Source organism: Nothobranchius furzeri, chromosome 2 (genome assembly GCF_043380555.1).
Source record: "Nothobranchius furzeri strain GRZ-AD chromosome 2, NfurGRZ-RIMD1, whole genome shotgun sequence".
NCBI classification, from domain to species: domain Eukaryota; kingdom Metazoa; phylum Chordata; class Actinopteri; order Cyprinodontiformes; family Nothobranchiidae; genus Nothobranchius; species Nothobranchius furzeri.
This window is the reverse complement of record NC_091742.1, coordinates 65,633,655-65,656,451: the sequence shown is the minus strand read 5'-3', so window position 1 is coordinate 65,656,451 and position 22,797 is coordinate 65,633,655. Positions and strand designations below refer to the sequence as shown.

Here is a 22,797-nt window from a genome sequence, read left to right as displayed (position 1 = left end):
AAAGGAGGTTTATTACCAACAAGTGTGTGCAGTTCGTGTGGAACACCTGGCTTTAAAATTATTCAATGACGAAGCTGTTCAAAGATGTGGTGAAGTGAAAAAAACTGTATTTTATAACAAATTAGTGAAAAAGTTTACAGCACCTGGTATTCCCAAGAGGTCTCCCATACAGGTACTGACCAGGCCCAACCCTGGATTGATTCCGAGATGAGAGGGGATCGGGCTTTTTCAGGGTGGTATGGCTGTAAGCGAAGGAAAAACCTTGAAAAATCTCTGAAAAATCCTTTGTGTATTTGTCAAGGTATGATTGTGTCGCCCACTGCAAAGACTAGATTCTTGCACATAGAGGTAAAAGGCTAAGTTAAACAGTTGTCTTCATCATTGTTGCTCTTCTTTAGACTCTAACAATTGGCTCCCACCCCATTTCTTGTCTCTAAAATGCCAGCACTGAGACATTATTGCTAGGGACAAATGAAAGGAGGTTTATTACAAACAAGTGTGTGCAGTTCGTGTGGAACACCTGGCTTTAAAATTATTCAATGACGAAGCTGTTCAAAGCTATGTTGAAGTGAAAAAAACTGTATTTTATAACAAATTAGTGAAAAAGCTTACAGCACCTGGTATTCCCAAGAGGTCTCCCATACAGATACTGACCAGGCCCAACCCTGGATTGCTTCCGAGATCAGACGGGATCGGGCTTTTTCAGGGTGGTATGGCCGTAAGCGAAGGACACACCTTGAAAAATCTCTGAAAAATCCCGTGTGTATATGTCAAAGTATGATTGTGTTCCCCACTGCAAAGACTAGATTCTTGCATATGGAGGTAAAAGGCTAAGTTAAACAGTTGTCTTCATCACTGTTGCTCTTTTTTCGAGTAACAATCGGCTCCCACCCCATTTCTTGTCTCTAAAATGCCAGCACTGAGACATTATTGCTAGGGACAAATCAAAGGAGGTTTATTACCAACAAGTGTGTGCAGTTCGTGTGGAACACCTGGCTTTAAAATTATTCAATGACGAAGCTGTTCAAAGATGTGGTGAAGTGAAAAAAACTGTATTTTATAACAAATTAGTGAAAAAGCTTACAGCACCTGGTATTCCCAAGAGGTCTCCCATACAGGTACTGACCAGGCCCAACCCCGGATTGATTCCGAGATCAGAGGGGATCGGGCTTTTTCAGGGTGGTATGGCTGTAAGCGAAGGAAAAACCTTGAAACATCTCTGGAAAATCCCTTGTGTATTTGTCAAGGTATGATTGTGTCGCCCACTGCAAAGACTAGATTCTTGCATATAGAGGTAAAAGGCTAAGTTAAACAGTTGTCTTCATCATTGTTGCTCTTCTTTAGACTCTAACAATTGGCTCCCACCCCATTTCTTGTCTCTAAAATGCCAGCACTGAGACATTATTGCTAGGGACAAATCAAAGGAGGTTTATTACCAACAAGTGTGTGCAGTTCGTGTGGAACACCTGGTTTTAAAATTATTCAATGACGAAGCTGTTCAAAGATGTGGTGAAGTGAAAAAAACTGTATTTTATAACAAATTAGTGAAAAAGCTTACAGCACCTGGTATTCCCAAGAGGTCTCCCATACAGGTACTGACCAGGCCCAACCCTGGATTGATTCCGAGATGAGAGGGGATCAGGCTTTTTCAGGGTGGTATGGCTGTAAGCGAAGGAAAAACCTTGAAAAATCTCTGAAAAATCCCTTGTGTATTTGTCAAGGTATGATTGTGTCGCCCACTGCAAAGACTAGATTCTTGCACATAGAGGTAAAAGGCTAAGTTAAACAGTTGTCTTCATCATTGTTGCTCTTCTTTAGACTTTAACAATTGGCTCCCACCCCATTTCTTGTCTCTAAAATGCCAGCACTGAGACATTATTGCTAGGGACAAATCAAAGGAGGTTTATTACCAACAAGTGTGTGCAGTTCGTGTGGAACACCTGGCTTTAAAATTATTCAATGACGAAGCTGTTCAAAGCTATGGTGAAGTGAAAAAAACTGTATTTTATAACAAATTAGTGAAAAACTTACAGCACCTGGTATTCCCAAGAGGTCTCCCATACAGGTACTGACCAGGCCCAACCCTGGATTGCTTCCGAGATCAGACGGGATCGGGCTTTTTCAGGGTGGTATGGCCGTAAGCGAAGGACACACCTTGAAAAATCTCTGAAAAATCCCTTGTGTATATGTCAAAGTATGATTGTGTCGCCCACTGCAAAGACTAGATTCTTGCGTATGGAGGTAAAAGGCTAAGTTAAACAGTTGTCTTCATCACAGTTGCTTTTTTTTCGAGTAACAATCGGCTCCCACCCCATTTTTTGTCTCTAAAATGCCAGCACTGAAACATTATTGCTAGGGACAAATCAAAGGAGGTTTATTACCAACAAGTGTGTGCAGTTCGTGTGGAACACCTGGCTTTAAAATTATTCAATGACGAAGCTGTTCAAAGATGTGGTGAAGTGAAAAAAAAACTGTATTTTATAACAAATTAGTGAAAAAGCTTACAGCACCTGGTATTCCCAAGAGGTCTCCCATACAGGTACTGACCAGTCCCAACCCTGGATTGATTCCGAGATCAGAGGGGATCGGGCTTTTTCAGGGTGGTATGGCTGTAAGCGAAGGAAAAACCTTGAAACATCTCTGGAAAATCCCTTGTGTATTTGTCAAGGTATGATTGTGTCGCCCACTGCAAAGACTAGATTCTTGCATATAGAGGTAAAAGGCTAAGTTAAACAGTTGTCTTCATCATTGTTGCTCTTCTTTAGACTCTAACAATTGGCTCCCACCCCATTTCTTGTCTCTAAAATGCCAGCACTGAGACATTATTGCTAGGGACAAATCAAAGGAGGTTTATTACCAACAAGTGTGTGCAGTTCGTGTGGAACACCTGGCTTTAAAATTATTCAATGACGAAGCTGTTCAAAGATGTGGTGAAGTGAAAAAAACTGTATTTTATAACAAATTAGTGAAAAATCTTACAGCACCTGGTATTCCCAAGAGGTCTCCCATACAGGTACTGACCAGGCCCAACCCTGGATTGATTCCGAGATGAGAGGGGATCGGGCTTTTTCAGGGTGGTATGGCTGTAAGCGAAGGAAAAACCTTGAAAAATCTCTGAAAAATCCCTTGTGTATTTGTCAAGGTATGATTGTGTCGCCCACTGCAAAGACTAGATTCTTGCACATAGAGGTAAAAGGCTAAGTTAAACAGTTGTCTTCATCATTGTTGCTCTTCTTTAGACTTTAACAATTAACTCCCACCCCATTTCTTGTCTCTAAAATGCCAGCACTGAGACATTATTGCTAGGGACAAATCAAAGGAGGTTTATTACCAACAAGTGTGTGCAGTTCGTGTGGAACACCTGGCTTTAAAATTATTCAATGACGAAGCTGTTCAAAGCTATGGTGAAGTGAAAAAAACTGTATTTTATAACAAATTAGTGAAAAAGCTTACAGCACCTAGTATTCCCAAGAGGTCTCCCATACAGGTACTGACCAGGCCCAACCCTGGATTGCTTCCGAGATCAGACGGGATCGGGCTTTTTCAGGGTGGTATGGCCGTAAGCGAAGGACACACCTTGAAAAATCTCTGAAAAATCCCTTGTGTATATGTCAAAGTATGATTGTGTCGCCCACTGCAAAGACTAGATTCTTGCATATGGAGGTAAAAGGCTAAGTTAAACAGTTGTCTTCATCACAGTTGCTTTTTTTTCGAGTAACAATCGGCTCCCACCCCATTTTTTGTCTCTAAAATGCCAGCACTGAGACATTATTGCTAGGGACAAATCAAAGGAGGTTTATTACCAACAAGTGTGTGCAGTTCGTGTGGAACACCTGGCTTTAAAATTATTCAATGACGAAGCTGTTCAAAGATGTGGTGAAGTGAAAAAAAACTGTATTTTATAACAAATTAGTGAAAAAGCTTACAGCACCTGGTATTCCCAAGAGGCCTCCCATACAGGTACTGACCAGGCCCAACCCTGGATTGATTCCGAGATCAGAGGGGATCGGGCTTTTTCAGGGTGGTATGGCTGTAAGTGAAGGAAAAACCTTGAAACATCTCTGGAAAATCCCTTCTGTATTTGTCAAGGTATGATTGTGTCGCCCACTGCAAAGACTAGATTCTTGCATATAGAGGTAAAAGGCTAAGTTAAACAGTTGTCTTCATCATTGTTGCTCTTCTTTAGACTCTAACAACTGGCTCCCACCCCATTTCTTGTCTCTAAATGCCAGCACTGAGACATTATTGCTAGGGACATATAAAAGGAGGTTTATTACCAACAAGTGTGTGCAGTTCGTGTGGAACACCTGGCTTTAAAATTATTCAATGACGAAGCTGTTCAAAGATGTGGTGAAGTGAAAAAAACTGTATTTTATAACAAATTAGTGAAAAAGCTTACAGCACCTGGTATTCCCAAGAGGTCTCCCATACAGGTACTGACCAGGCCCAACCCTGGATTGCTTCCGAGATCAGACGGGATCGGGCTTTTTCAGGGTGGTATGGCCGTAAGCGAAGGACACACCTCGAAAAATCTCTGAAAAATCCCTTGTGTATATGTCAAAGTATGATTGTGTCGCCCACTGCAAAGACTAGATTCTTGCATATGGAGGTAAAAGGCTAAGTTAAACAGTTGTCGTCATCACTGTTGCTCTTTTTTCGAGTAAGAATCGGCTCCCACCCCATTTCTTGTCTCTAAAATGCCAGCACTGAGACATTATTGCTAGGGACAAATCAAAGGAGGTTTATTACCAACAAGTGTGTGCAGTTCGTGTGGAACACCTGGCTTTAAAATTATTCAATGACGAAGCTGTTCAAAGATGTGGTGAAGTGAAAAAAACTGTATTTTATAACAAATTAGTGAAAAAGCTTACAGCACCTGGTATTCCCAAGAGGTCTCCCATTCAGTTACTGACCAGGCCCAACCCTGGATTGCTTCCGAGATCAGACGGGATTGGGGTTTTTCAGGGTGGTTTGGCCATAAGCGAAAGACACACCTTGAAAAATCTCTGAAAAATCCCTTGTGTATATGTCAAAGTATGATTGTGTCGCCCACTGCAAAGACTAGATTCTTGCATATGGAGGTAAAAGGCTAAGTTAAACAGTTGTCTTCATCACTGTTGCTCTTTTTTCGAGTAACAATCGGCTCCCACCCCATTTCTTGTCTCTAAAATGCCAGCACTGAGACATTATTGCTAGGGACAATTCAAAGGAGGTTTATTACCAACAAGTGTGTGCAGTTCGTGTGGAACACCTTGCTTTAAAATTATTCAAAGACGAAGCTGTTCAAAGCTGTGGTGAAGTGAAAAAAACTGTATTTTATAACAAATTAGTGAAAAAGCTTACAGCACCTGGTATTCCCAAAAGGTCTCCCATACAGGTACTGACCAGGCCCAAACCTAGATTGATTCCGAGATCAGAGGGGATCGGGCTTTTTCAGGGTGGTATGGCTGTAAGCGAAGGAAAAACCTTGAACAATCTCTGAAAAATCCCTTGTGTATTTGTCAAGCTATGATTGTGTCGCCCACTGCAAAGACTAGATTCTTGCATATAGAGGTAAAAGGCTAAGTTAAACAGTTGTCTTCATCATTGTTGCTCTTCTTTAGACTCTAACAATTGGCTCCCACCCCATTTCTTGTCTCTAAAATGCCAGCACTGAGACATTATTGCTAGGGACAAATCAAAGGAGGTTTATTACCAACAAGTGTGTGCAGTTCGTGTGGAACACCTGGCTTTAAAATTATTCAATGACGAAGCTGTTCAAAGATGTGGTGAAGTGAAAAAAACTGTATTTTATAACAAATTAGTGAAAAAGCTTACAGCACCTGGTATTCCCAAGAGGTCTCCCATACAGGTACTGACCAGGCCCAACCCTGCATGATTCCGAGATGAGAGGGGATCGGGCTTTTTCAGGGTGGTATGGCTGTAAGCGAAGGAAAAACCTTGAAAAATCTCTGAAAAATCCCTTGTGTATTTGTTAAGGTATGATTGTGTCGCCCACTGCAAAGACTAGATTCTTGCACATAGAGGTAAAAGGCTAAGTTAAACAGTTGTCTTCATCATTGTTGCTCTTCTTTAGACTTTAACAATTGGCTCCCACCCCATTTCTTGTCTCTAAAATGCCAGCACTGAGACATTATTGCTAGGGACAAATCAAAGGAGGTTTATTACCAACAAGTGTGTGCAGTTCGTGTGGAACACCTGACTTTAAAATTATTCAATGACGAAGCTGTTCAAAGCTATGGTGAAGTGAAAAAAACTGTATTTTATAACAAATTAGTGAAAAAGCTTACAGCACCTGGTATTCCCAAGAGGTCTCCCATACAGGTACTGACCAGGCCCAACCCTGGATTGCTTCCGAGATCAGACGGGATCGGGCTTTTTCAGGGTGGTATGGCCGTAAGCGAAGGACACACCTTGAAAAATCTCTGAAAAATCCCTTGTGTATTTGTCAAAGAATGATTGTGTCGCCCACTGCAAAGACTAGATTCTTGCATATGGAGGTAAAAGGCTAAGTTAAACAGTTGTCTTCATCACTGTTGCTCTTTTTTCGAGTAACAATCGGCTCCCACCCCATTTCTTGTCTCTAAAATGCCAGCACTGAGACATTATTGCTAGGGACAAATCAAAGGAGGTTTATTACCAACAAGTGTGTGCAGTTCGTGTGGAACACCTGGCTTTAAAATTATTCAATGACGAAGCTGTTCAAAGATGTGGTGAAAGGAAAAAACTGTATTTTATAACAAATTAGTGAAAAAGCTTACAGTACCTGGTATTCCCAAGAGGTCTCCCATACAGGTACTGACCAGGCACAACCCTGGATTGATTCCGAGATCAGAGGGGATCGGGCTTTTTCAGGGTGGTATGGCTGTAAGCGAAGGAAAAACCTTGAAACATCTCTGGAAAATCCCTTGTGTATTTGTCAAGGTATGATTGTGTCGCCCACTGCAAAGACTAGATTCTTGCATATACAGGTAAAAGGCTAAGTTAAACAGTTGTCTTCATCATTGTTGCTCTTCTTTAGACTCTAACAATTGGCTCCCACCCCATTTCTTGTCTCTAAAATGCCAGCACTGAGACATTATTGCTAGGGACAAATCAAAGGAGGTTTATTACCAACAAGTGTGTGCAGTTCGTGTGGAACACCTGGCTTTAAAATTATTCAATGACAAAGCTGTTCAAAGATGTGGTGAAGTGAAAAAAACTGTATTTTATAACAAATTAGTGAAAAAGCTTACAGCACTTGGTATTCCCAAGAGGTCTCCCATACAGGTACTGACCAGGCCCAACCCTGGATTGATTCCGAGATGAGAGGGGATCGGGCTTTTTCAGGGTGGTATGGCTGTAAGCGAAGGAAAAACCTTGAAAAATCCCTGAAAAATCCCTTGTGTATTTGTCAAGGTATGATTGTGTCGCCCACTGCAAAGACTAGATTCTTGCACATAGAGGTAAAAGGCTAATTTAAACAGTTGTCTTCATCATTGTTGCTCTTCTTTAGACTTTAACAATTGGCTCCCACCCCATTTCTTGTCTCTAAAATGCCAGCACTGAGACATTATTGCTAGGGACAAATCAAAGGAGGTTTATTACCAACAAGTGTGTGCAGTTCGTGTGGAACACCTGGCTTTAAAATTATTCAATGACGAAGCTGTTCAAAGCTATGGTGAAGTGAAAAAAACTGTATTTTATAACAAATTAGTGAAAAAGCTTACAGCACCTGGTATTCCCAAGAGGTCTCCCATACAGGTACTGACCAGGCCCAACCCTGGATTGCTTCCGAGATCAGACGGGATCAGGCTTTTTCAGGGTGGTATGGCCGTAAGCGAAAGACACACCTTGAAAAATCTCTGAAAAATCCCTTGTGTATATGTCAAAGTATGATTGTGTCGCCCACTGCAAAGACTAGATTCTTGCATATGGAGGTAAAAGGCTAAGTTAAACAGTTGTCTTCATCACAGTTGCTTTTTTTTCGAGTAACAATCGGCTCCCACCCCATTTTTTGTCTCTAAAATGCCAGCACTGAGACATTATTGCTAGGGACAAATCAAAGGAGGTTTATTACCAACAAGTGTGTGCAGTTCGTGTGGAACACCTGGCTTTAAAATTATTCAATGACGAAGCTGTTCAAAGATGTGGTGAAGTGAAAAAAAACTGTATTTTATAACAAATTAGTGAAAAAGCTTACAGCACCTGGTATTCCCAAGAGGCCTCCCATACAGGTACTGACCAGGCCCAACCCTGGATTGATTCCGAGATCAGAGGGGATCGGGCTTTTTCAGGGTGGTATGGCTGTAAGTGAAGGAAAAACCTTGAAACATCTCTGGAAAATCCCTTCTGTATTTGTCAAGGTATGATTGTGTCGCCCACTGCAAAGACTAGATTCTTGCATATAGAGGTAAAAGGCTAAGTTAAACAGTTGTCTTCATCATTGTTGCTCTTCTTTAGACTCTAACAACTGGCTCCCACCCCATTTCTTGTCTCTAAATGCCAGCACTGAGACATTATTGCTAGGGACAAATAAAAGGAGGTTTATTACCAACAAGTGTGTGCAGTTCGTGTGGAACACCTGGCTTTAAAATTATTCAATGACGAAGCTGTTCAAAGATGTGGTGAAGTGAAAAAAACTGTATTTTATAACAAATTAGTGAAAAAGCTTACAGCACCTGGTATTCCCAAGAGGTCTCCCATACAGGTACTGACCAGGCCCAACTCTGGATTGCTTCCGAGATCAGACGGGATCGGGCTTTTTCAGGGTGGTATGGCCGTAAGCGAAGGACACACCTCGAAAAATCTCTGAAAAATCCCTTGTGTATATGTCAAAGTATGATTGTGTCGCCCACTGCAAAGACTAGATTCTTGCATATGGAGGTAAAAGGCTAAGTTAAACAGTTGTCGTCATCACTGTTGCTCTTTTTTCGAGTAAGAATCGGCTCCCACCCCATTTCTTGTCTCTAAAATGCCAGCACTGAGACATTATTGCTAGGGACAAATCAAAGGAGGTTTATTACCAACAAGTGTGTGCAGTTCGTGTGGAACACCTGGCTTTAAAATTATTCAATGACGAAGCTGTTCAAAGATGTGGTGAAGTGAAAAAAACTGTATTTTATAACAAATTAGTGAAAAAGCTTACAGCACCTGGTATTCCCAAGAGGTCTCCCATTCAGTTACTGACCAGGCCCAACCCTGGATTGCTTCCGAGATCAGACGGGATTGGGGTTTTTCAGGGTGGTTTGGCCATAAGCGAAAGACACACCTTGAAAAATCTCTGAAAAATCCCTTGTGTATATGTCAAAGTATGATTGTGTCGCCCACTGCAAAGACTAGATTCTTGCATATGGAGGTAAAAGGCTAAGTTAAACAGTTGTCTTCATCACTGTTGCTCTTTTTTCGAGTAACAATCGGCTCCCACCCCATTTCTTGTCTCTAAAATGCCAGCACTGAGACATTATTGCTAGGGACAATTCAAAGGAGGTTTATTACCAACAAGTGTGTGCAGTTCGTGTGGAACACCTTGCTTTAAAATTATTCAAAGACGAAGCTGTTCAAAGCTGTGGTGAAGTGAAAAAAACTGTATTTTATAACAAATTAGTGAAAAAGCTTACAGCACCTGGTATTCCCAAAAGGTCTCCCATACAGGTACTGACCAGGCCCAAACCTAGATTGATTCCGAGATCAGAGGGGATCGGGCTTTTTCAGGGTGGTATGGCTGTAAGCGAAGGAAAAACCTTGAAAAATCTCTGAAAAATCCCTTGTGTATTTGTCAAGCTATGATTGTGTCGCCCACTGCAAAGACTAGATTCTTGCATATAGAGGTAAAAGGCTAAGTTAAACAGTTGTCTTCATCATTGTTGCTCTTCTTTAGACTCTAACAATTGGCTCCCACCCCATTTCTTGTCTCTAAAATGCCAGCACTGAGACATTATTGCTAGGGACAAATCAAAGGAGGTTTATTACCAACAAGTGTGTGCAGTTCGTGTGGAACACCTGGCTTTAAAATTATTCAATGACGAAGCTGTTCAAAGATGTGGTGAAGTGAAAAAAACTGTATTTTATAACAAATTAGTGAAAAAGCTTACAGCACCTGGTATTCCCAAGAGGTCTCCCATACAGGTACTGACCAGGCCCAACCCTGCATGATTCCGAGATGAGAGGGGATCGGGCTTTTTCAGGGTGGTATGGCTGTAAGCGAAGGAAAAACCTTGAAAAATCTCTGAAAAATCCCTTGTGTATTTGTCAAGGTATGATTGTGTCGCCCACTGCAAAGACTAGATTCTTGCACATAGAGGTAAAAGGCTAAGTTAAACAGTTGTCTTCATCATTGTTGCTCTTCTTTAGACTTTAACAATTGGCTCCCACCCCATTTCTTGTCTCTAAAATGCCAGCACTGAGACATTATTGCTAGGGACAAATCAAAGGAGGTTTATTACCAACAAGTGTGTGCAGTTCGTGTGGAACACCTGACTTTAAAATTATTCAATGACGAAGCTGTTCAAAGATGTGGTGAAGTGAAAAAAACTGTATTTTATAACAAATTAGTGAAAAAGCTTACAGCACCTGGTATTCCCAAGAGGTCTCCCATACAGGTACTGACCAGGCCCAACCCTGGATTGCTTCCGAGATCAGACGGGATCGGGGTTTTTCAGGGTGGTTTGGTCATAAGCGAAAGACACACCTTGAACAATCTCTGAAAAATCCCTTGTGTATATGTCAAAGTATGATTGTGTCACCCACTGCAAAGACTAGATTCTTGCATATGGAGGTAAAAGGCTAAGTTAAACAGTTGTCTTCATCACTGTTGCTCTTTTTTCGAGTAACAATCGGCTCCCACCCCATTTCTTGTCTCTAAAATGCCAGCACTGAGACATTATTGCTAGGGACAATTCAAAGGATGTTTATTACCAACAAGTGTGTGCAGTTCGTGTGGAACACCTGGCTTTAAAATTATTCAATGACGAAGCTGTTCAAAGATGTGGTGAAGTCAAAAAAACTGTATTTTATAACAAATTAGTGAAAAAGCTTACAGCACCTGGTATTCCCAAGAGGTCTCCCATACAGGTACTGACCAGGCCCAACCCTGGATTGATTCCGAGATCAGACGGGATCGGGCTTTTTCAGGGTGGTATGGCCGTAAGCGAAGGACACACCTTGAAAAATCTCTGAAAAATCCCTTGTGTATATGTCAAAGTATGATTGTGTCGCCCACTGCAAAGACTAGATTCTTGCATATGGAGGTAAAAGGCTAAGTTAAACAGTTGTCTTCATCACAGTTGCTTTTTTTTCGAGTAACAATCGGCTCCCACCCCATTTTTTGTCTCTAAAATGCCAGCACTGAGACATTATTGCTAGGGACAAATCAAAGGAGGTTTATTACCAACAAGTGTGTGCAGTTCGTGTGGAACACCTGGCTTTAAAATTATTCAATGACGAAGCTGTTCAAAGATGTGGTGAAGTGAAAAAAAACTGTATTTTATAACAAATTAGTGAAAAAGCTTACAGCACCTGGTATTCCCAAGAGGTCTCCCATACAGGTACTATCCAGGCCCAACCCTGGATTGATTCCAAGATCAGAGGGGATCGGGCTTTTTCAGGGTGGTATGGCTGTATGCGAAGGAAAAACCTTGAAACATCTCTGGAAAATCCCTTCTGTATTTGTCAAGGTATGATTGTGTCGCCCACTGCAAAGACTAGATTCTTGCATATAGAGGTAAAAGGCTAAGTTAAACAGTTGTCTTCATCATTGTTGCTCTTCTTTAGACTCTAACAACTGGCTCCCACCCCATTTCTTGTCTCTAAATGCCAGCACTGAGACATTATTGCTAGGGACAAATAAAAGGAGGTTTATTACCAACAAGTGTGTGCAGTTCGTGTGGAACACCTGGCTTTAAAATTATTCAATGACGAAGCTGTTCAAAGATGTGGTGAAGTGAAAAAAACTGTATTTTATAACAAATTAGTGAAAAAGCTTACAGCACCTGGTATTCCCAAGAGGTCTCCCATACAGGTACTGACCAGGCCCAACCCTGGATTGATTCCGAGATCAGACGGGATCGGGCTTTTTCAGGGTGGTATGGCCGTAAGCGAAGGACACACCTTGAAAAATCTCTGAAAAATCCCTTGTGTATATGTCAAAGTATGATTGTGTCGCCCACTGCAAAGACTAGATTCTTGCATATGGAGGTAAAAGGCTAAGTTAAACAGTTGTCTTCATCACAGTTGCTTTTTTTTCGAGTAACAATCGGCTCCCACCCCATTTTTTGTCTCTAAAATGCCAGCACTGAGACATTATTGCTAGGGACAAATCAAAGGAGGTTTATTACCAACAAGTGTGTGCAGTTCGTGTGGAACACCTGGCTTTAAAATTATTCAATGACGAAGCTGTTCAAAGATGTGGTGAAGTGAAAAAAAACTGTATTTTATAACAAATTAGTGAAAAAGCTTACAGCACCTGGTATTCCCAAGAGGTCTCCCATACAGGTACTATCCAGGCCCAACCCTGGATTGATTCCAAGATCAGAGGGGATCGGGCTTTTTCAGGGTGGTATGGCTGTATGCGAAGGAAAAACCTTGAAACATCTCTGGAAAATCCCTTCTGTATTTGTCAAGGTATGATTGTGTCGCCCACTGCAAAGACTAGATTCTTGCATATAGAGGTAAAAGGCTAAGTTAAACAGTTGTCTTCATCATTGTTGCTCTTCTTTAGACTCTAACAACTGGCTCCCACCCCATTTCTTGTCTCTAAATGCCAGCACTGAGACATTATTGCTAGGGACAAATAAAAGGAGGTTTATTACCAACAAGTGTGTGCAGTTCGTGTGGAACACCTGGCTTTAAAATTATTCAATGACGAAGCTGTTCAAAGATGTGGTGAAGTGAAAAAAACTGTATTTTATAACAAATTAGTGAAAAAGCTTACAGCACCTGGTATTCCCAAGAGGTCTCCCATACAGGTACTGACCAGGCCCAACCCTGGATTGCTTCCGAGACCAGACGGGATCGGGCTTTTTCAGGGTGGTATGGCCGTAAGCGAAGGACACACCTTGAAAAATCTCTGAAAAATCCCTTGTGTATATGTCAAAGTTTGATTGTGTCGCCCACTGCAAAGACTAGATTCTTGCATATGGAGGTAAAAGGCTAAGTTAAACAGTTGTCTTCATCACTGTTGCTCTTTTTTCGAGTAAGAATCGGCTCCCACCCCATTTCTTGTCTCTAAAATGCCAGCACTGAGACATTATTGCTAGGGACAAATCAAAGGAGGTTTATTACCAACAAGTGTGTGCAGTTCGTGTGGAACACCTGGCTTTAAAATTATTCAATGACGAAGCTGTTCAAAGATGTGGTGAAGTGAAAAAAACTGTATTTTATAACAAATTAGTGAAAAAGCTTACAGCACCTGGTATTCCCAAGAGGTCTCCCATACAGGTACTGACCAGGCCCAACCCTGGATTGCTTCCGAGATCAGACGGGATCGGGGTTTTTCAGGGTGGTTTGGTCATAAGCGAAAGACACACCTTGAACAATCTCTGAAAAATCCCTTGTGTATATGTCAAAGTATGATTGTGTCACCCACTGCAAAGACTAGATTCTTGCATATGGAGGTAAAAGGCTAAGTTAAACAGTTGTCTTCATCACTGTTGCTCTTTTTTCGAGTAACAATCGGCTCCCACCCCATTTCTTGTCTCTAAAATGCCAGCACTGAGACATTATTGCTAGGGACAATTCAAAGGATGTTTATTACCAACAAGTGTGTGCAGTTCGTGTGGAACACCTGGCTTTAAAATTATTCAATGACGAAGCTGTTCAAAGATGTGGTGAAGTCAAAAAAACTGTATTTTATAACAAATTAGTGAAAAAGCTTACAGCACCTGGTATTCCCAAGAGGTCTCCCATACAGGTACTGACCAGGCCCAACCCTGGATTGATTCCGAGATCAGACGGGATCGGGCTTTTTCAGGGTGGTATGGCCGTAAGCGAAGGACACACCTTGAAAAATCTCTGAAAAATCCCGTGTGTATATGTCAAAGTATGATTGTGTTCCCCACTGCAAAGACTAGATTCTTGCATATGGAGGTAAAAGGCTAAGTTAAACAGTTGTCTTCATCACTGTTGCTCTTTTTTCGAGTAACAATCGTCTCCCACCCCATTTCTTGTCTCTAAAATGCCAGCACTGAGACATTATTGCTAGGGACAAATCAAAGGAGGTTTATTACCAACAAGTGTGTGCAGTTCGTGTGGAACACCTGGCTTTAAAATTATTCAATGACGAAGCTGTTCAAAGATGTGGTGAAGTGAAAAAAACTGTATTTTATAACAAATTAGTGAAAAAGCTTACAGCACCTGGTATTCCCAAGAGGTCTCCCATACAGGTACTGACCAGGCCCAACCCCGGATTGATTCCGAGATCAGAGGGGATCGGGCTTTTTCAGGGTGGTATGGCTGTAAGCGAAGGAAAAACCTTGAAACATCTCTGGAAAATCCCTTGTGTATTTGTCAAGGTATGATTGTGTCGCCCACTGCAAAGACTAGATTCTTGCATATAGAGGTAAAAGGCTAAGTTAAACAGTTGTCTTCATCATTGTTGCTCTTCTTTAGACTCTAACAATTGGCTCCCACCCCATTTCTTGTCTCTAAAATGCCAGCACTGAGACATTATTGCTAGGGACAAATCAAAGGAGGTTTATTACCAACAAGTGTGTGCAGTTCGTGTGGAACACCTGGTTTTAAAATTATTCAATGACGAAGCTGTTCAAAGATGTGGTGAAGTGAAAAAAACTGTATTTTATAACAAATTAGTGAAAAAGCTTACAGCACCTGGTATTCCCAAGAGGTCTCCCATACAGGTACTGACCAGGCCCAACCCTGGATTGATTCCGAGATGAGAGGGGATCAGGCTTTTTCAGGGTGGTATGGCTGTAAGCGAAGGAAAAACCTTGAAAAATCTCTGAAAAATCCCTTGTGTATTTGTCAAGGTATGATTGTGTCACCCACTGCAAAGACTAGATTCTTGCACATAGAGGTAAAAGGCTAAGTTCAACAGTTGTCTTCATCATTGTTGCTCTTCTTTAGACTTTAACAATTGGCTCCCACCCCATTTCTTGTCTCTAAAATGCCAGCACTGAGACATTATTGCTAGGGACAAATCAAAGGAGGTTTATTACCAACAAGTGTGTGCAGTTCGTGTGGAACACCTGGCTTTAAAATTATTCAATGACGAAGCTGTTCAAAGCTATGGTGAAGTGAAAAAAACTGTATTTTATAACAAATTAGTGAAAAACTTACAGCACCTGGTATTCCCAAGAGGTCTCCCATACAGGTACTGACCAGGCCCAACCCTGGATTGCTTCCGAGATCAGACGGGATCGGGCTTTTTCAGGGTGGTATGGCCGTAAGCGAAGGACACACCTTGAAAAATGTCTGAAAAATCCCTTGTGTATATGTCAAAGTATGATTGTGTCGCCCACTGCAAAGACTAGATTCTTGCGTATGGAGGTAAAAGGCTAAGTTAAACAGTTGTCTTCATCACAGTTGCTTTTTTTTCGAGTAACAATCGGCTCCCACCCCATTTTTTGTCTCTAAAATGCCAGCACTGAAACATTATTGCTAGGGACAAATCAAAGGAGGTTTATTACCAACAAGTGTGTGCAGTTCGTGTGGAACACCTGGCTTTAAAATTATTCAATGACGAAGCTGTTCAAAGATGTGGTGAAGTGAAAAAAAAACTGTATTTTATAACAAATTAGTGAAAAAGCTTACAGCACCTGGTATTCCCAAGAGGTCTCCCATACAGGTACTGACCAGGCCCAACCCTGGATTGATTCCGAGATTAGAGGGGATCGGGCTTTTTCAGGGTGGTATGGCTGTAAGCGAAGGAAAAACCTTGAAACATCTCTGGAAAATCCCTTGTGTATTTGTCAAGGTATGATTGTGTCGCCCACTGCAAAGACTAGATTCTTGCATATAGAGGTAAAAGGCTAAGTTAAACAGTTGTCTTCATCATTGTTGCTCTTCTTTAGACTCTAACAATTGGCTCCCACCCCATTTCTTGTCTCTAAAATGCCAGCACTGAGACATTATTGCTAGGGACAAATCAAAGGAGGTTTATTACCAACAAGTGTGTGCAGTTCGTGTGGAACACCTGGCTTTAAAATTATTCAATGACGAAGCTGTTCAAAGATGTGGTGAAGTGAAAAAAACTGTATTTTATAACAAATTAGTGAAAAATCTTACAGCACCTGGTATTCCCAAGAGGTCTCCCATACAGGTACTGACCAGGCCCAACCCTGGATTGATTCCGAGATGAGAGGGGATCGGGCTTTTTCAGGGTGGTATGGCTGTAAGCTAAGGAAAAACCTTGAAAAATCTCTGAAAAATCCCTTGTGTATTTGTCAAGGTATGATTGTGTCGCCCACTGCAAAGACTAGATTCTTGCACATAGAGGTAAAAGGCTAAGTTAAACAGTTGTCTTCATCATTGTTGCTCTTCTTTAGACTTTAACAATTAACTCCCACCCCATTTCTTGTCTCTAAAATGCCAGCACTGAGACATTATTGCTAGGGACAAATCAAAGGAGGTTTATTACCAACAAGTGTGTGCAGTTCGTGTGGAACACCTGGCTTTAAAATTATTCAATGACGAAGCTGTTCAAAGCTATGGTGAAGTGAAAAAAACTGTATTTTATAACAAATTAGTGAAAAAGCTTACAGCACCTGGTATTCCCAAGAGGTCTCCCATACAGGTACTGACCAGGCCCAACCCTGGATTGCTTCTGAGATCAGACGGGATCGGGCTTTTTCAGGGTGGTATGGCCGTAAGCGAAGGACACACCTTGAAAAATCTCTGAAAAATCCCTTGTGTATTTGTCAAAGAATGATTGTGTCGCCCACTGCAAAGACTAGATTCTTGCATATGGAGGTAAAAGGCTAAGTTAAACAGTTGTCTTCATCACTGTTGCTCTTTTTTCGAGTAACAATCGGCTCCCACCCCATTTCTTGTCTCTAAAATGCCAGCACTGAGACATTATTGCTAGGGACAAATCAAAGGAGGTTTATTACCAACAAGTGTGTGCAGTTCGTGTGGAACACCTGGCTTTAAAATTATTCAATGACGAAGCTGTTCAAAGATGCGGTGAAGTGAAAAAAACTGTATTTTATAACAAATTAGTGAAAAAGTTTACAGCACCTGGTATTCCCAAGAGGTCTCCCATACAGGTACTGACCAGGCCCAACCCTGGATTGATTCCGAGATGAGAGGGGATCGGGCTTTTTCAGGGTGGTATGGCTGTAAGCGAAGGAAAAACCTTGAAAAATCTCTGAAAAATCCTTTGTGTATTTGTCAAGGTATGATTGTGTCGCCCACTGCAAAGACTAGATTCTTGCACATAGAGGTAAAAGGCTAAGTTAAACAGTTGTCTTCATCATTGTTGCTCTTCTTTAGACTCTAACAATTGGCTCCCACCCCATTTCTTGTCTCTAAAATGCCAGCACTGAGACATTATTGCTAGGGACAAATGAAAGGAGGTTTATTACAAACAAGTGTGTGCAGTTCGTGTGGAACACCTGGCTTTAAAATTATTCAATGACGAAGCTGTTCAAAGCTATGTTGAAGTGAAAAAAACTGTATTTTATAACAAATTAGTGAAAAAGCTTACAGCACCTGGTATTCCCAAGAGGTCTCCCATACTGATACTGACCAGGCCCAACCCTGGATTGCTTCCGAGATCAGACGGGATCGGGCTTTTTCAGGGTGGTATGGCCGTAAGCGAAGGACACACCTTGAAAAATCTCTGAAAAATCCCGTGTGTATATGTCAAAGTATGATTGTGTTCCCCACTGCAAAGACTAGATTCTTGCATATGGAGGTAAAAGGCTAAGTTAAACAGTTGTCTTCATCACTGTTGCTCTTTTTTCGAGTAACAATCGGCTCCCACCCCATTTCTTGTCTCTAAAATGCCAGCACTGAGACATTATTGCTAGGGACAAATCAAAGGAGGTTTATTACCAACAAGTGTGTGCAGTTCGTGTGGAACACCTGGCTTTAAAATTATTCAATGACGAAGCTGTTCAAAGATGTGGTGAAGTGAAAAAAACTGTATTTTATAACAAATTAGTGAAAAAGCTTACAGCACCTGGTATTCCCAAGAGGTCTCCCATACAGGTACTGACCAGGCCCAACCCCGGATTGATTCCGAGATCAGAGGGGATCGGGCTTTTTCAGGGTGGTATGGCTGTAAGCGAAGGAAAAACCTTGAAACATCTCTGGAAAATCCCTTGTGTATTTGTCAAGGTATGATTGTGTCGCCCACTGCAAAGACTAGATTCTTGCATATAGAGGTAAAAGGCTAAGTTAAACAGTTGTCTTCATCATTGTTGCTCTTCTTTAGACTCTAACAATTGGCTCCCACCCCATTTCTTGTCTCTAAAATGCCAGCACTGAGACATTATTGCTAGGGACAAATCAAAGGAGGTTTATTACCAACAAGTGTGTGCAGTTCGTGTGGAACACCTGGTTTTAAAATTATTCAATGACGAAGCTGTTCAAAGATGTGGTGAAGTGAAAAAAACTGTATTTTATAACAAATTAGTGAAAAAGCTTACAGCACCTGGTATTCCCAAGAGGTCTCCCATACAGGTACTGACCAGGCCAAACCCTGGATTGATTCCGAGATGAGAGGGGATCAGGCTTTTTCAGGGTGGTATGGCTGTAAGCAAAGGAAAAACCTTGAAAAATCTCTGAAAAATCCCTTGTGTATTTGTCAAGGTATGATTGTGTCGCCCACTGCAAAGACTAGATTCTTGCACATAGAGGTAAAAGGCTAAGTTAAACAGTTGTCTTCATCATTGTTGCTCTTCTTTAGACTTTAACAATTGGCTCCCACCCCATTTCTTGTCTCTAAAATGCCAGCACTGAGACATTATTGCTAGGGACAAATCAAAGGAGGTTTATTACCAACAAGTGTGTGCAGTTCGTGTGGAACACCTGGCTTTAAAATTATTCAATGACGAAGCTGTTCAAAGCAATGGTGAAGTGAAAAAAACTGTATTTTATAACAAATTAGTGAAAAACTTACAGCACCTGGTATTCCCAAGAGGTCTCCCATACAGGTACTGACCAGGCCCAACCCTGGATTGCTTCCGAGATCAGACGGGATCGGGCTTTTTCAGGGTGGTATGGCCGTAAGCGAAGGACACACCTTGAAAAATCTCTGAAAAATCCCTTGTGTATATGTCAAAGTATGATTTTGTCGCCCACTGCAAAGACTAGATTCTTGCGTATGGAGGTAAAAGGCTAAGTTAAACAGTTGTCTTCATCACAGTTGCTTTTTTTTCGAGTAACAATCGGCTCCCACCCCATTTTTTGTCTCTAAAATGCCAGCACTGAAACATTATTGCTAGGGACAAATCAAAGGAGGTTTATTACCAACAAGTGTGTGCAGTTCGTGTGGAACACCTGGCTTTAAAATTATTCAATGACGAAGCTGTTCAAAGATGTGGTGAAGTGAAAAAAAAACTGTATTTTATAACAAATTAGTGAAAAAGCTTACAGCACCTGGTATTCCCAAGAGGTCTCCCATACAGGTACTGACCAGGCCCAACCCTGGATTGATTCCGAGATCAGAGGGGATCGGGCTTTTTCAGGGTGGTATGGCTGTAAGCGAAGGAAAAACCTTGAAACATCTCTGGAAAATCCCTTGTGTATTTGTCAAGGTATGATTGTGTCGCCCACTGCAAAGACTAGATTCTTGCATATAGAGGTAAAAGGCTAAGTTAAACAGTTGTCTTCATCATTGTTGCTCTTCTTTAGACTCTAACAATTGGCTCCCACCCCATTTCTTGTCTCTAAAATGCCAGCACTGAGACATTATTGCTAGGGACAAATCAAAGGAGGTTTATTACCAACAAGTGTGTGCAGTTCGTGTGGAACACCTGGCTTTAAAATTATTCAATGACGAAGCTGTTCAAAGATGTGGTGAAGTGAAAAAAACTGTATTTTATAACAAATTAGTGAAAAATCTTACAGCACCTGGTATTCCCAAGAGGTCTCCCATACAGGTACTGACCAGGCCCAACCCTGGATTGATTCCGAGATGAGAGGGGATCGGGCTTTTTCAGGGTGGTATGGCTGTAAGCGAAGGAAAAACCTTGAAAAATCTCTGAAAAATCCCTTGTGTATTTGTCAAGGTATGATTGTGTCGCCCACTGCAAAGACTAGATTCTTGCACATAGAGGTAAAAGGCTAAGTTAAACAGTTGTCTTCATCATTGTTGCTCTTCTTTAGACTTTAACAATTAACTCCCACCCCATTTCTTGTCTCTAAAATGCCAGCACTGAGACATTATTGCTAGGGACAAATCAAAGGAGGTTTATTACCAACAAGTGTGTGCAGTTCGTGTGGAACACCTGGCTTTAAAATTATTCAATGACGAAGCTGTTCAAAGATGTGGTGAAGTGAAAAAAACTGTATTTTATAACAAATTAGTGAAAAAGCTTACAGCACCTGGTATTCCCAAGAGGTCTCCCATACAGGTACTGACCAGGCCCAACCCTGGATTGATTCCGAGATGAGAGGGGATCAGGCTTTTTCAGGGTGGTATGGCTGTAAGCGAAGGAAAAACCTTGAAAAATCTCTGAAAAATCCCTTGTGTATTTGTCAAGGTATGATTGTGTTGCCCACTGCAAAGACTAGATTCTTGCACATAGAGGTAAAAGGCTAAGTTAAACAGTTGTCTTCATCATTGTTGCTCTTCTTTAGACTTTAACAATTGGCTCCCACCCCATTTCTTGTCTCTAAAATGCCAGCACTGAGACATTATTGCTAGGGACAAATCAAAGGAGGTTTATTACCAACAAGTGTGTGCAGTTCGTGTGGAACACCTGGCTTTAAAATTATTCAATGACGAAGCTGTTCAAAGCTATGGTGAAGTGAAAAAAACTGTATTTTATAACAAATTAGTGAAAAACTTACAGCACCTGGTATTCCCAAGAGGTCTCCCATACAGGTACTGACCAGGCCCAACCCTGGATTGCTTCCGAGATCAGACGGGATCGGGCTTTTTCAGGGTGGTATGGCCGTAAGCGAAGGACACACCTTGAAAAATCTCTGAAAAATCCCTTGTGTATATGTCAAAGTATGATTGTGTCGCCCACTGCAAAGACTAGATTCTTGCGTATGGAGGTAAAAGGCTAAGTTAAACAGTTGTCTTCATCACAGTTGCTTTTTTTTCGAGTAACAATCGGCTCCCACCCCATTTTTTGTCTCTAAAATGCCAGCACTGAAACATTATTGCTAGGGACAAATCAAAGGAGGTTTATTACCAACAAGTGTGTGCAGTTCGTGTGGAACACCTGGCTTTAAAATTATTCAATGACGAAGCTGTTCAAAGATGTGGTGAAGTGAAAAAAAAACTGTATTTTATAACAAATTAGTGAAAAAGCTTACAGCACCTGGTATTCCCAAGAGGTCTCCCATACAGGTACTGACCAGGCCCAACCCTGGATTGATTCCGAGATCAGAGGGGATCGGGCTTTTTCAGGGTGGTATGGCTGTAAGCGAAGGAAAAACCTTGAAACATCTCTGGAAAATCCCTTGTGTATTTGTCAAGGTATGATTGTGTCGCCCACTGCAAAGACTAGATTCTTGCATATAGAGGTAAAAGGCTAAGTTAAACAGTTGTCTTCATCATTGTTGCTCTTCTTTAGACTCTAACAATTGGCTCCCACCCCATTTCTTGTCTCTAAAATGCCAGCACTGAGACATTATTGCTAGGGACAAATCAAAGGAGGTTTATTACCAACAAGTGTGTGCAGTTCGTGTGGAACACCTGGCTTTAAAATTATTCAATGACGAAGCTGTTCAAAGATGTGGTGAAGTGAAAAAAACTGTATTTTATAACAAATTAGTGAAAAATCTTACAGCACCTGGTATTCCCAAGAGGTCTCCCATACAGGTACTGACCAGGCCCAACCCTGGATTGATTCCGAGATGAGAGGGGATCGGGCTTTTTCAGGGTGGTATGGCTGTAAGCGAAGGAAAAACCTTGAAAAATCTCTGAAAAATCCCTTGTGTATTTGTCAAGGTATGATTGTGTCGCCCACTGCAAAGACTAGATTCTTGCACATAGAGGTAAAAGGCTAAGTTAAACAGTTGTCTTCATCATTGTTGCTCTTCTTTAGACTTTAACAATTAACTCCCACCCCATTTCTTGTCTCTAAAATGCCAGCACTGAGACATTATTGCTAGGGACAAATCAAAGGAGGTTTATTACCAACAAGTGTGTGCAGTTCGTGTGGAACACCTGGCTTTAAAATTATTCAATGACGAAGCTGTTCAAAGCTATGGTGAAGTGAAAAAAACTGTATTTTATAACAAATTAGTGAAAAAGCTTACAGCACCTAGTATTCCCAAGAGGTCTCCCATACAGGTACTGACCAGGCCCAACCCTGGATTGCTTCCGAGATCAGACGGGATCGGGCTTTTTCAGGGTGGTATGGCCGTAAGCGAAGGACACACCTTGAAAAATCTCTGAAAAATCCCTTGTGTATATGTCAAAGTATGATTGTGTCGCCCACTGCAAAGACTAGATTCTTGCATATGGAGGTAAAAGGCTAAGTTAAACAGTTGTCTTCATCACAGTTGCTTTTTTTTCGAGTAACAATCGGCTCCCACCCCATTTTTTGTCTCTAAAATGCCAGCACTGAGACATTATTGCTAGGGACAAATCAAAGGAGGTTTATTACCAACAAGTGTGTGCAGTTCGTGTGGAACACCTGGCTTTAAAATTATTCAATGACGAAGCTGTTCAAAGAT

The 22,797-nt window shown here is 41.4% G+C and overlaps 19 non-coding genes and 29 pseudogenes across 19 annotated transcripts; all 48 read right to left on the bottom strand.

The window, feature by feature from the left end:
* Positions 1 to 131: 131 nt before the first annotated feature.
* On the bottom strand, positions 132 to 250 carry LOC139067642 (5S ribosomal RNA; annotated as a pseudogene).
* A 355-nt stretch (positions 251 to 605) lies between these two features.
* Positions 606 to 724, bottom strand: LOC139066694 (5S ribosomal RNA; annotated as a pseudogene).
* A 353-nt stretch (positions 725 to 1,077) lies between these two features.
* On the bottom strand, positions 1,078 to 1,196 carry LOC139066582 (5S ribosomal RNA). Its single transcript, XR_011519484.1, has one exon. It is a non-coding gene; the product is annotated as a 5S ribosomal RNA (ribosomal RNA).
* Positions 1,197 to 1,551: 355 nt separating this feature from the next.
* Positions 1,552 to 1,670, bottom strand: LOC139067592 (5S ribosomal RNA; annotated as a pseudogene).
* A 354-nt stretch (positions 1,671 to 2,024) lies between these two features.
* Positions 2,025 to 2,143, bottom strand: LOC139066605 (5S ribosomal RNA). Its single transcript, XR_011519508.1, has one exon. It is a non-coding gene; the product is annotated as a 5S ribosomal RNA (ribosomal RNA).
* A 355-nt stretch (positions 2,144 to 2,498) lies between these two features.
* On the bottom strand, positions 2,499 to 2,617 carry LOC139067098 (5S ribosomal RNA; annotated as a pseudogene).
* A 355-nt stretch (positions 2,618 to 2,972) lies between these two features.
* LOC139067667 (5S ribosomal RNA) lies at positions 2,973 to 3,091 on the bottom strand (annotated as a pseudogene).
* A 355-nt stretch (positions 3,092 to 3,446) lies between these two features.
* Positions 3,447 to 3,565, bottom strand: LOC139066660 (5S ribosomal RNA). The gene has a single exon (XR_011519565.1). It is a non-coding gene; the product is annotated as a 5S ribosomal RNA (ribosomal RNA).
* A 354-nt stretch (positions 3,566 to 3,919) lies between these two features.
* Positions 3,920 to 4,038, bottom strand: LOC139067013 (5S ribosomal RNA; annotated as a pseudogene).
* A 354-nt stretch (positions 4,039 to 4,392) lies between these two features.
* LOC139066407 (5S ribosomal RNA) lies at positions 4,393 to 4,511 on the bottom strand. The gene has a single exon (XR_011519298.1). It is a non-coding gene; the product is annotated as a 5S ribosomal RNA (ribosomal RNA).
* Positions 4,512 to 4,864: 353 nt separating this feature from the next.
* Positions 4,865 to 4,983, bottom strand: LOC139067843 (5S ribosomal RNA; annotated as a pseudogene).
* A 353-nt stretch (positions 4,984 to 5,336) lies between these two features.
* Positions 5,337 to 5,455, bottom strand: LOC139067376 (5S ribosomal RNA; annotated as a pseudogene).
* Positions 5,456 to 5,810: 355 nt separating this feature from the next.
* LOC139067544 (5S ribosomal RNA) lies at positions 5,811 to 5,928 on the bottom strand (annotated as a pseudogene).
* Positions 5,929 to 6,283: 355 nt separating this feature from the next.
* Positions 6,284 to 6,402, bottom strand: LOC139066406 (5S ribosomal RNA). Its single transcript, XR_011519297.1, has one exon. It is a non-coding gene; the product is annotated as a 5S ribosomal RNA (ribosomal RNA).
* Positions 6,403 to 6,754: 352 nt separating this feature from the next.
* Positions 6,755 to 6,873, bottom strand: LOC139067348 (5S ribosomal RNA; annotated as a pseudogene).
* A 355-nt stretch (positions 6,874 to 7,228) lies between these two features.
* LOC139067729 (5S ribosomal RNA) lies at positions 7,229 to 7,347 on the bottom strand (annotated as a pseudogene).
* Positions 7,348 to 7,702: 355 nt separating this feature from the next.
* LOC139066623 (5S ribosomal RNA) lies at positions 7,703 to 7,821 on the bottom strand. The gene has a single exon (XR_011519526.1). It is a non-coding gene; the product is annotated as a 5S ribosomal RNA (ribosomal RNA).
* Positions 7,822 to 8,175: 354 nt separating this feature from the next.
* On the bottom strand, positions 8,176 to 8,294 carry LOC139067012 (5S ribosomal RNA; annotated as a pseudogene).
* Positions 8,295 to 8,648: 354 nt separating this feature from the next.
* LOC139066741 (5S ribosomal RNA) lies at positions 8,649 to 8,767 on the bottom strand (annotated as a pseudogene).
* A 353-nt stretch (positions 8,768 to 9,120) lies between these two features.
* On the bottom strand, positions 9,121 to 9,239 carry LOC139067842 (5S ribosomal RNA; annotated as a pseudogene).
* Positions 9,240 to 9,592: 353 nt separating this feature from the next.
* On the bottom strand, positions 9,593 to 9,711 carry LOC139067375 (5S ribosomal RNA; annotated as a pseudogene).
* Positions 9,712 to 10,066: 355 nt separating this feature from the next.
* On the bottom strand, positions 10,067 to 10,184 carry LOC139067543 (5S ribosomal RNA; annotated as a pseudogene).
* A 355-nt stretch (positions 10,185 to 10,539) lies between these two features.
* LOC139067352 (5S ribosomal RNA) lies at positions 10,540 to 10,658 on the bottom strand (annotated as a pseudogene).
* Positions 10,659 to 11,011: 353 nt separating this feature from the next.
* On the bottom strand, positions 11,012 to 11,130 carry LOC139068353 (5S ribosomal RNA). Its single transcript, XR_011519952.1, has one exon. It is a non-coding gene; the product is annotated as a 5S ribosomal RNA (ribosomal RNA).
* A 354-nt stretch (positions 11,131 to 11,484) lies between these two features.
* On the bottom strand, positions 11,485 to 11,603 carry LOC139066977 (5S ribosomal RNA; annotated as a pseudogene).
* A 354-nt stretch (positions 11,604 to 11,957) lies between these two features.
* Positions 11,958 to 12,076, bottom strand: LOC139068352 (5S ribosomal RNA). The gene has a single exon (XR_011519951.1). It is a non-coding gene; the product is annotated as a 5S ribosomal RNA (ribosomal RNA).
* Positions 12,077 to 12,430: 354 nt separating this feature from the next.
* On the bottom strand, positions 12,431 to 12,549 carry LOC139066976 (5S ribosomal RNA; annotated as a pseudogene).
* Positions 12,550 to 12,903: 354 nt separating this feature from the next.
* On the bottom strand, positions 12,904 to 13,022 carry LOC139066647 (5S ribosomal RNA). The gene has a single exon (XR_011519551.1). It is a non-coding gene; the product is annotated as a 5S ribosomal RNA (ribosomal RNA).
* Positions 13,023 to 13,375: 353 nt separating this feature from the next.
* LOC139067351 (5S ribosomal RNA) lies at positions 13,376 to 13,494 on the bottom strand (annotated as a pseudogene).
* Positions 13,495 to 13,847: 353 nt separating this feature from the next.
* On the bottom strand, positions 13,848 to 13,966 carry LOC139068351 (5S ribosomal RNA). Its single transcript, XR_011519950.1, has one exon. It is a non-coding gene; the product is annotated as a 5S ribosomal RNA (ribosomal RNA).
* Positions 13,967 to 14,319: 353 nt separating this feature from the next.
* On the bottom strand, positions 14,320 to 14,438 carry LOC139066581 (5S ribosomal RNA). Its single transcript, XR_011519483.1, has one exon. It is a non-coding gene; the product is annotated as a 5S ribosomal RNA (ribosomal RNA).
* A 355-nt stretch (positions 14,439 to 14,793) lies between these two features.
* On the bottom strand, positions 14,794 to 14,912 carry LOC139067591 (5S ribosomal RNA; annotated as a pseudogene).
* Positions 14,913 to 15,266: 354 nt separating this feature from the next.
* LOC139066604 (5S ribosomal RNA) lies at positions 15,267 to 15,385 on the bottom strand. Its single transcript, XR_011519507.1, has one exon. It is a non-coding gene; the product is annotated as a 5S ribosomal RNA (ribosomal RNA).
* A 355-nt stretch (positions 15,386 to 15,740) lies between these two features.
* On the bottom strand, positions 15,741 to 15,859 carry LOC139066969 (5S ribosomal RNA; annotated as a pseudogene).
* Positions 15,860 to 16,214: 355 nt separating this feature from the next.
* On the bottom strand, positions 16,215 to 16,333 carry LOC139067666 (5S ribosomal RNA; annotated as a pseudogene).
* Positions 16,334 to 16,688: 355 nt separating this feature from the next.
* Positions 16,689 to 16,807, bottom strand: LOC139066830 (5S ribosomal RNA; annotated as a pseudogene).
* A 353-nt stretch (positions 16,808 to 17,160) lies between these two features.
* Positions 17,161 to 17,279, bottom strand: LOC139067641 (5S ribosomal RNA; annotated as a pseudogene).
* A 355-nt stretch (positions 17,280 to 17,634) lies between these two features.
* Positions 17,635 to 17,753, bottom strand: LOC139066624 (5S ribosomal RNA). Its single transcript, XR_011519528.1, has one exon. It is a non-coding gene; the product is annotated as a 5S ribosomal RNA (ribosomal RNA).
* Positions 17,754 to 18,106: 353 nt separating this feature from the next.
* On the bottom strand, positions 18,107 to 18,225 carry LOC139066580 (5S ribosomal RNA). The gene has a single exon (XR_011519482.1). It is a non-coding gene; the product is annotated as a 5S ribosomal RNA (ribosomal RNA).
* A 355-nt stretch (positions 18,226 to 18,580) lies between these two features.
* LOC139067952 (5S ribosomal RNA) lies at positions 18,581 to 18,699 on the bottom strand (annotated as a pseudogene).
* A 354-nt stretch (positions 18,700 to 19,053) lies between these two features.
* On the bottom strand, positions 19,054 to 19,172 carry LOC139066603 (5S ribosomal RNA). Its single transcript, XR_011519506.1, has one exon. It is a non-coding gene; the product is annotated as a 5S ribosomal RNA (ribosomal RNA).
* Positions 19,173 to 19,527: 355 nt separating this feature from the next.
* LOC139066536 (5S ribosomal RNA) lies at positions 19,528 to 19,646 on the bottom strand. The gene has a single exon (XR_011519436.1). It is a non-coding gene; the product is annotated as a 5S ribosomal RNA (ribosomal RNA).
* A 355-nt stretch (positions 19,647 to 20,001) lies between these two features.
* LOC139067665 (5S ribosomal RNA) lies at positions 20,002 to 20,120 on the bottom strand (annotated as a pseudogene).
* Positions 20,121 to 20,475: 355 nt separating this feature from the next.
* On the bottom strand, positions 20,476 to 20,594 carry LOC139067589 (5S ribosomal RNA; annotated as a pseudogene).
* A 354-nt stretch (positions 20,595 to 20,948) lies between these two features.
* Positions 20,949 to 21,067, bottom strand: LOC139066602 (5S ribosomal RNA). The gene has a single exon (XR_011519505.1). It is a non-coding gene; the product is annotated as a 5S ribosomal RNA (ribosomal RNA).
* A 355-nt stretch (positions 21,068 to 21,422) lies between these two features.
* Positions 21,423 to 21,541, bottom strand: LOC139066535 (5S ribosomal RNA). Its single transcript, XR_011519435.1, has one exon. It is a non-coding gene; the product is annotated as a 5S ribosomal RNA (ribosomal RNA).
* Positions 21,542 to 21,896: 355 nt separating this feature from the next.
* LOC139067664 (5S ribosomal RNA) lies at positions 21,897 to 22,015 on the bottom strand (annotated as a pseudogene).
* A 355-nt stretch (positions 22,016 to 22,370) lies between these two features.
* Positions 22,371 to 22,489, bottom strand: LOC139066658 (5S ribosomal RNA). The gene has a single exon (XR_011519563.1). It is a non-coding gene; the product is annotated as a 5S ribosomal RNA (ribosomal RNA).
* Between the last annotated feature and the right edge of the window lie 308 nt (positions 22,490 to 22,797).